Source organism: Notolepis coatsorum, assembly GCF_963971535.1.
Source record: "Notolepis coatsorum genome assembly, chromosome: 1".
Classification (NCBI taxonomy): Eukaryota; Metazoa; Chordata; class Actinopteri; order Aulopiformes; family Paralepididae; genus Notolepis; species Notolepis coatsorum.
The window spans coordinates 225,381,091-225,390,108 of record NC_140165.1 but is presented as its reverse complement, the minus strand read 5'-3'; positions in this window follow the sequence as shown (position 1 = coordinate 225,390,108).

Here is a 9,018-nt window from a genome sequence, read left to right as displayed (position 1 = left end):
GAGCAGCAAATGGGATGCTGTTAAATGTTCCTTTGATGCAGTCAGAGCTTGGTAAAGCTGCATTCTCCCACTATGCTCCCTTTTTATGGAATACACTGCAAGTGAAACTTTGTCTAGAGGCACTTTGTTATGGTTTGTAACCGACCCCAATCGCACAACACAAGACAGGTATGATGGTTTGCCAAGAAACAGATATTTATTGAACAACAGGGAAATACAGGGAAAAGGGCACTGTCCCTTTAAGGGAGAATCACAAATACAGGAATATAATATGAGGGGAAGGAAAGGTGCCTTTAAGAGGCGGGCAGGAAAAGGGAACACTAAGGGAAAGTAAGGGAACGCCTAAGGGAAGGTTAAGGGAACGCCTTGGGACAGAGGAACTAGAGACTAGGTAAACCAGGGACAAGGAGAACTAGGGAGAGAGGACTAGGGACTAGGAGAGCTAGGGAACAGGAGAAACGGGGACTAGGGGAACAAGGGACAAGGAACTAGGTGGAACTAGAAGGGGAGAACTTGGGACCAGGAACTAGGTGGAACTAGAAAGGGGAGAACTAGGGAACAGGAACTAGGTGGAACTAGAAGGGGAGAACTTGGGACCAGGAACTAGGTGGAACTAGAAAGGGGAGAACTAGGGAACAGGAACTAGGTGGAACTAGAAGGGGAGAACTTGGGACCAGGAACTAGGTGGAACTAGAAAGGGGAGAACTAGGGAACAGGAACTAGGTGGAACTAGAAAGGGGAGAACTAGGGAACAGGAACTAGGTGGAACTAGAAAAGGGAGAACTTGGGAACAGAGGGGACTGAGGCCCGCGGAGGCGGGCTGGGGAACAGGGAGGAACTGGGAGGACTGGTGGAAATCATCTGGGCCGCTCTGCAGGACAGAGGAGATAGTTAATGCACAAAAGGGAAAAAACAGAGCAGGTGCAGAACAGTCCAAATAACAAAGTGAACAAAGTAATAATATCTTCGTGTGACAAACACACAGGGGGAGATGTAAAGTCCAAAAATACTATTCTAAGTGAGAACCAAAAACAGAGGCAATACGCTGGGAGAGTGACATCACAATCTAAACTCACCCAGGCGTATGCGTAAAGGTACAGGAACAGCAGCGGGAACGGGGGCAAGGGCACTACGCTGAGTGAGTGACATCACAATCAAAACTCACCCAGGCGTATGCGTAATGGTACAGGGACAGCAACGGGAACGGGGGCAAGGGCACTACGCTGAGTGAGTGACATCACAATCAAAACTCACCCAGGCGTATGCGTAAAGGTACAGGGACAGCAACGGGAACGGGGGCAAGGGCACTACGCTGAGTGAGTGACATCACAATCAAAACTCACCCAGGCGTATGCGTAAAGGTACAGGGACAGCAACGGGAACGGGGGCAAGGGCACTACGCTGAGTGAGTGACATCACAATCAAAACTCACCCAGGCGTATGCGTAAAGGTACAGGGACAGCAACGGGGCGAGGGCATCGCCACCGGGTGGCTGGCTGTCCGAGCCGAGGAACAGAGCGCTGGGACAGCGGCGGTGGCGAGGATGTCGTCCACCGGGTAGCCGCTGTCGGAGCCGAGGAACAGGGTGCTGGAACAGCGGCGGTGACGAGGATGTCGTCCACCGGGTAGCCGCTGTCGGAGCCGAGGAACAGAGTGCGCGCCACACCTTGGTGTGCGCGTCGGAACAGTGGCGGTGGCGAGGGCGTCGTCCACCGGGTAGCCGCTGTCGGAGCCGAGGAACAGAGTGCGCGCCACACCTTGGTGTGCGCGTCGGAACAGTGGCGGTGGCGAGAGCGTCGACCACCGGGTAGCCGCTGTCGGAGCCGAGAGACGCATCGGGGTGCGTCTGCGAGGAGGAGTGTGCCAAGCACGAAGGTCTAGAAGATGCGCGACGGCGCGCTGAGGTCTGGAGAGCGTGCCAAGCTCGAAGGTCTGGAAGATGCGCGTCTGTGCGCTGGTACGGAGGAGCGTGCCAAGCTCGAAGGTCTGGAAGATGCGCGTCTGTGCGCTGGTACGGAGGAGCGTGCCAAGCTCGAAGGTCTGGAAGATGCGCGTCAGTGCGCTGGTACGGAGGAGCGTGCCAAGCTCGAAGGTCTGGAAGATGCGCGTCTGTGCGCTGGTACGGAGGAGCGTGCCAAGCTCGAAGGTCTGGAAGATGCGCGTCTGTGCGCTGGTACGGAGTGGAACACTGGAATGCCTCCCGTAGAGAATTAGAGAGCGCAGAACAATGTCTCCTCCACAGGCTACGGCGACAGCAGACGAAGGCTGGAGCAAACATCTCAAGGCTGGAGAGATCCATCTTACAGCATTGGTAGACCAGAGGATCTCCCGAAAAAGTCTAGATGTTAGAGAATGTGACTCAGCATGAATACAACACGACCCCACGCCAAAAACGAGGGGAAGCGCCCTCGTATTTAAAGCCCACAGGGGGACTAATTAGCCTGCCACCACAGGTGCGAGAGATAATAGAATATCAAACAGGTGTGGCCACTAAGGGTAAGGAACGAGAGGGTGGGGGCTAGAGAGAGTGAGTAGGGAATTCCTAACAGTAGGCTTAAAGAAGACAGAGAAAAGGTAGTGAGCAGCGGGCAAAACCTCACACACTTCCTACTGTGAATGCTTTTAAAGGTGTGCTACGATTAGCCCTTTATGAAACATGTAACTGTTTTACCTGATGCTATTGTTGATGTGATTATGCTCCTTGCCACTGCACAAATGACCCTCTGTATTTATATTTGAATTGTATGTTTTTTGTTTAATGCCCTGTTTTATGTTGAAACTTGTTGTGTGCCGTGTTGGTCAGGACTCCCTGGAAGAAGAGATCTTGTATCTCAATGGGACATTCCTGGATAAATAAAGGATAAAAAAAAAAAATAATAAAAAATCTGATTGTGCTTGACCTAACTTCACACACTGCCGCCTAGAAGATGGATAATCCTGAAACCAGACACAGGCATTATCATCCAACCCAATGTTAGATAGTTTCTTTAGAAGTAAGTAGTGATCAACTGTATCAAATGCTTTTGATAAATCAACAAAGAGGGCAGCACAATGTTTCTTCTTATCTAATGCTGAAATAATGTCATTTGTAACCAAAGTGATGGCTGATGTTGTACTATGTTTGGCTCTAAAACCAGATTGTTGAGAACTAAGTATGGAGTTAATTGAAAGGTAAAATTTAAGTTGTTTACTTACTAGTGTTTCCAGGACTTTAGCTAAGCAAGGTAGCCTGGAGATAGGACGATAATTATCTAAGTTATCCCTATCACCTCCCTTATGTAAAGGAATCACCCGTGCAGATTTCCAAACTAGAGGAAATCTACCTGATGAGATAAAAAATATAAGTAATCTGTTCAGCGATAACTGGTGCAGCCAACTTAATAAAAAAGGACTCTAAGTTATCCCCACCTGTAGAACACTTTGCATTGATTGATTGCAAAGCATCAAATACAGCTGACTGTGTAAAAGGTTGAAAGGAGAAATGGGAAGTGATGCCCACAGGGTACAAACAATCAGAATCAACAGGACACGGTCCATTATAGTTCCTATTAAATAAATTACCAGCCTCTGCAAAATGCCTATTGAAGGCAACACAAATTGCACTCTGCTCAGAGATCACACAGTTTTCAACTTTAATATGAGAGGGTAAAGAATTAGATGATTTTATTTTGTTCACATTCACCGCACTCCAAAATTTTGCCGGATTAGAGTATGAGTTTGTAACCAACTCCAGATAGTAATCAGTTTTAGATTTTCTTACTACTGCAGTACATTTGTTCCTAATTTGCATAAAAGAAAGCCAATGTTGAGGGTCTCCAGAACGCCTGGCCCGAGACCATGCAGCATTTCTGTCTTATGTGTTAACCCTAACCCTAACAGGTGACTGCAGCACTAGTGAGACACAACACTGGTATGTGTTAACCCTAACAGGTGACTGCAGCACTAGTGAGAGGAACACTGGTATGTGTTAACCCTAACAGGTGACTGCAGCACTAGTGAGACACAACACTGGTATGTGTTAACCCTAACAGGTGACTGCAGCACTAGTGAGAGCAACACTGGTATGTGTTAACCCTAACAGGTGACTGCAGCACTAGTGAGAGCAACACTGGTATGTGTTAACCCTAACAGGTGACTGCAGCACTAGTGAGACACAACACTGGTAGGTGTTAACCCTAACAGGTGACTGCAGCACTAGTGAGACACAACACTGTATGTGTTAACCCTAACAGGTGACTGCAGCACTAGTGAGACACAACACTGGTATGTGTCAACCCTAACAGGTGACTGCAGCACTAGTGAGACACAACACTGGTATGTGTTAACCCTAACAGGTGACTGCAGCACTAGTGAGAGGAACACTGGTATGTGTTAACCCTAACAGGTGACTGCAGCACTAGTGAGACACAACACTGGTATGTGTTAACCCTAACAGGTGACTGCAGCACTAGTGAGAGCAACATTGGTATGTGTTAACCCTAACAGGTGACTGCAGCACTAGTGAGAGCAACACTGGTATGTGTTAACCCTAACAGGTGACTGCAGCACTAGTGAGACACAACACTGGTAGGTGTTAACCCTAACAGGTGACTGCAGCACTAGTGAGACACAACACTGTATGTGTTAACCCTAACAGGTGATTGCAGCACTAGTGAGACACAACACTGGTATGTGTTAACCCTAACAGGTGACTGCAGCACTAGTGAGACACAACACTGTATGTGTTAACCCTAACAGGTGACTGCAGCACTAGTGAGACACAACACTGGTATGTGTTAACCCTAACAGGTGACTGCAGCACTAGTGAGACACAACACTGTATGTGTTAACCCTAACAGGTGACTGCAGCACTAGTGAGACACAACACTGGTATGTGTTAACCCTAACAGGTGACTGCAGCACTAGTGAGACACACCACTGTATGTGTTAACCCTAACAGGTGACTGCAGCACTAGTGAGACACAACACTGGTATGTGTTAACCCTAACATGTGACTGCAGCACTAGTGAGACACAACACTGGTATGTGTTAACCCTAACAGGTGACTGCAGCACTAGTGAGAGGAACACTGGTATGTGTTAACCCTAACAGGTGACTGCAGCACTAGTGAGACACAACACTGGTATGTGTTAACCCTAACAGGTGACTGCAGCACTAGTGAGACACAACACTGGTATGTGTTAACCCTAACAGGTGACTGCAGCACTAGTGAGAGGAACACTGGTATGTGTTAACCCTAACAGGTGACTGCAGCACTAGTGAGACACAACACTGGTATGTGTTAACCCTAACAGGTGACTGCAGCACTAGTGAGACACAACACTGGTATGTGTTAACCCTAACAGGTGACTGCAGCACTAGTGAGAGCAACACTGGTATGTGTTAACCCTAACAGGTGACTGCAGCACTAGTGAGAGCAACACTGGTATGTGTTAACCCTAACAGGTGACTGCAGCACTAGTGAGAGGAACACTGGTATGTGTTAACCTTAACAGGTGACTGCTGCACTAGTGAGAGCAACACTGGTATGTGTTAACTCTAACAGGTGACTGCAGCACTAGTGAGAGCAACACTGGTATGTGTTAACCCTAACAGGTGACTGCAGCACTAGTGAGAGGAACACTGGTATGTGTTAACCCTAACAGGTGACTGCAGCACTAGTGAGACACAACACTGGTATGTGTTAACCCTAACAGGTGACTGCAGCACTAGTGAGAGCAACACTGGTATGTGTTAACCCTAACAGGTGACTGCAGCACTAGTGAGACACAACACTGGTACGTGTTAACCCTAACAGGTGACTGCAGCACTAGTGAGAGCAACACTGGTATGTGTTAACCCTAACAGGTGACTGCAGCACTAGTGAGAGCAACACTGGTATGTGTTAACCCTAACAGGTGACTGCAGCACTAGTGAGAGGAACACTGGTATGTGTTAACCCTAACAGGTGACTGCAGCACTAGTGAGAGCAACACTGGTATGTGTTAACCCTAACAGGTGACTGCAGCACTAGTGAGAGGAACACTGGTATGTGTTAACCCTAACAGGTGACTGCAGCACTAGTGAGAGGAACACTGGTATGTGTTAACCCTAACAGGTGACTGCAGCACTAGTGAGAGCAACACTGGTAGGTGTTAACCCTAACAGGTGACTGCAGCACTAGTGAGAGCAACACTGGTATGTGTTAACCCTAACAGGTGACTGCAGCACTAGTGAGAGCAACACTGGTATGTGTTAACCCTAACAGGTGACTGCAGCACTAGTGAGACACAACACTGGTATGTGTTAACCCTAACAGGTGACTGCAGCACTAGTGAGACACAACACTGGTATGTGTTAACCCTAACAGGTGACTGCAGCACTAGTGAGAGGAACACTGGTATGTGTTAACCCTAACAGGTGACTGCAGCACTAGTGAGACACAACACTGGTATGTGTTAACCCTAACAGGTGACTGCAGCACTAGTGAGACACAACACTGTATGTGTTAACCCTAACAGGTGACTGCAGCACTAGTGAGAGCAACACTGGTAGGTGTTAACCCTAACAGGTGACTGCAGCACTAGTGAGAGCAACACTGGTATGTGTTAACCCTAACAGGTGACTGCAGCACTAGTGAGAGCAACACTGGTATGTGTTAACCCTAACAGGTGACTGCAGCACTAGTGAGAGCAACACTGCAAGGCACGCAGCCTACACAGTTATTGACCGCAGCAAGCGCTAAATAGGAAATTGGAAACGAGCCAGCACACCTCCACGTCGTAGGGTTAGAACACATCCACACTAAAACAAGCCTCAAGTCACAACGCAATAAATACCCTTTTGATAACCCAAACCAACTCAACTCCGCTGTTTTCATAAGGACAAGCGCTTGAGCACGTCAACCAAGGCTGGACTTTACAGTATAGTATACTGTTTACTTTTACTCATAGTATATATTCAGATTACATTTATTTTGTTCTAACATATATTATGGCTATGTCATACAGACCCTCATCTGCACTTTTTTTTTTTTTTACCTACTTTTTCTCCTCTTTTTTCTGTGATTTTTCTCCCATCCCAATTTTTCCTCTCGTGCCAATTCTCCCTCCCCTGTCCTGATCGTTGCTCGCATGTGCCCCCCACTGGCCGGTCGTAGGGAGGATAGAACCCCATCACATGTCCCCTCCGATACATGTGGAGGCATGCTGCAGCCAGTCACTTCTTTTCACCTCCCCCCGCCATTTCCTGTCTTTGCTGTGCAGGCGCCCTGACCGACCTGTACCACCCATCGACTCCCCTCCCGCTGACTCTGCCAATTGGGTCAGTATGACGGCCGGGCCCAAGCCGGAGGCAACACTGACAGCCGGATTCGATACCGGTGTCTCTTGCGTTGGTGACGAGCGCAATGTCCGCTGCGCCACCCAGCCACCCCTCATCTGCACCTTTGTTTACACTTTAAATGTTTCCTCAAAGTTCTATATTCAGATTTAATTATATTGTTTACACTGTTTATTTGTCTCGTATTTTTTATTGTATTGTATATTTTATGTAATTATTATATTACTCATACCCATACCTGTACCTCCCCTCCCCCTTCCCCCAAGGGATCAATAATGGAATAGCTTATCTTACCAATAAATAACTACAAGAGAGAAGTGTATAGTTGTAATCAAACATAATATATAAATGCAATAGAAAGAACGTTTTAAAAAGAGAAAAAAATTATATATACATAAACCCAGATATTAGGTTTTTCCATATAATCTCGAATTTCAGTAAGTACATTTACTCCAGCAATTCTAACAGCCGCATTTACATGCGCAATCTCAGATGGAATCTCCCGATTCATAGTGTTGTACACAACTTCTGTGGAACACACTTCCAGAGGATCAGATGGGAACCAACATAGGTGGTTTTTTTCTTTTTTAATTCAGAGTTTTATTTGCCACATGGAAGTAATATAAATAATACAGTTTTCATACAAAAACATAAATACAGTTCTACCATGGGCAAAAGGAGCAGGAAGAAGAATACATCTTATAATCACCTGCCCCCTATTCCTGAACTAAACAAGTAACACTTGATGGTCGGCGTACAACCTACTTTACACAAAATAATAATTCATACAATATACAAAGAAACAAATAATTCACAGATTAAACAAAAAAAAATGACAAATATTATTACTCGTCTTAAGATCGCTATCGAGAGAATTCCACAATTTGACACCAATAACTGAAGGGCACAATCATCTGTTTAAGTGTGGTACGTGCAAACTGATGTTTAAAATTTAATTTCTCACTTTATAAATGAAAAAGATTTTATAACTTTTCTGGCAGTATCATATTTCTTGCCCTACCTAGTACATAGACTACTTATAAAGTATGAACTGAATTGTGAAGGAGAGACTTCATGCACCCACATTTTATTGTTAATTTAATTGTAAATAGTTTGAGCACGTTTGTGGGCTACAGTATGTCTGGTTTGACATTTCAAACAATAAAACAGTACATTTACATTTCTTGTTTGTCAGGAGTTAATTGATGCAGGTGCTATTGATTAGTTGCATGTTGTTTTACATAGTACCTGTCAAGGGATGTGTTTCTAATTTGCTTTTATGGACATTACATACTACATTCTTTGTAGGAATGCTATGCATGGTGTTTTAAAGCCATTCAGTGTACAATGTATGGCCAGCCTTCGCACGTGAATAAACGCATTCAGTTATAAACTGAATTCGGTCGTTATTTCTTTTACATATATAGTTTTTGTTTTTTGTTTTGCATATATATATATATATATTTTTTTTCTTTTCTTTCTTTTCTTTTTTATGTTTAAAATAGTACACTCATTTGAGTAGTGGAAAAGGGGTAGGATTAAATAAGTGTATACTTCTTCCTACTCCTTTTCAAACATGCAGATTGAGTTTTTTGCTTTTTGTTATTGTTTGTTTGTATTCATTGCATGTTCGAAATAAAGATTTCAAATCAAATCAAATCAAATCAAAGAACCCAGAGCGCCCATCGACGAGTTTCT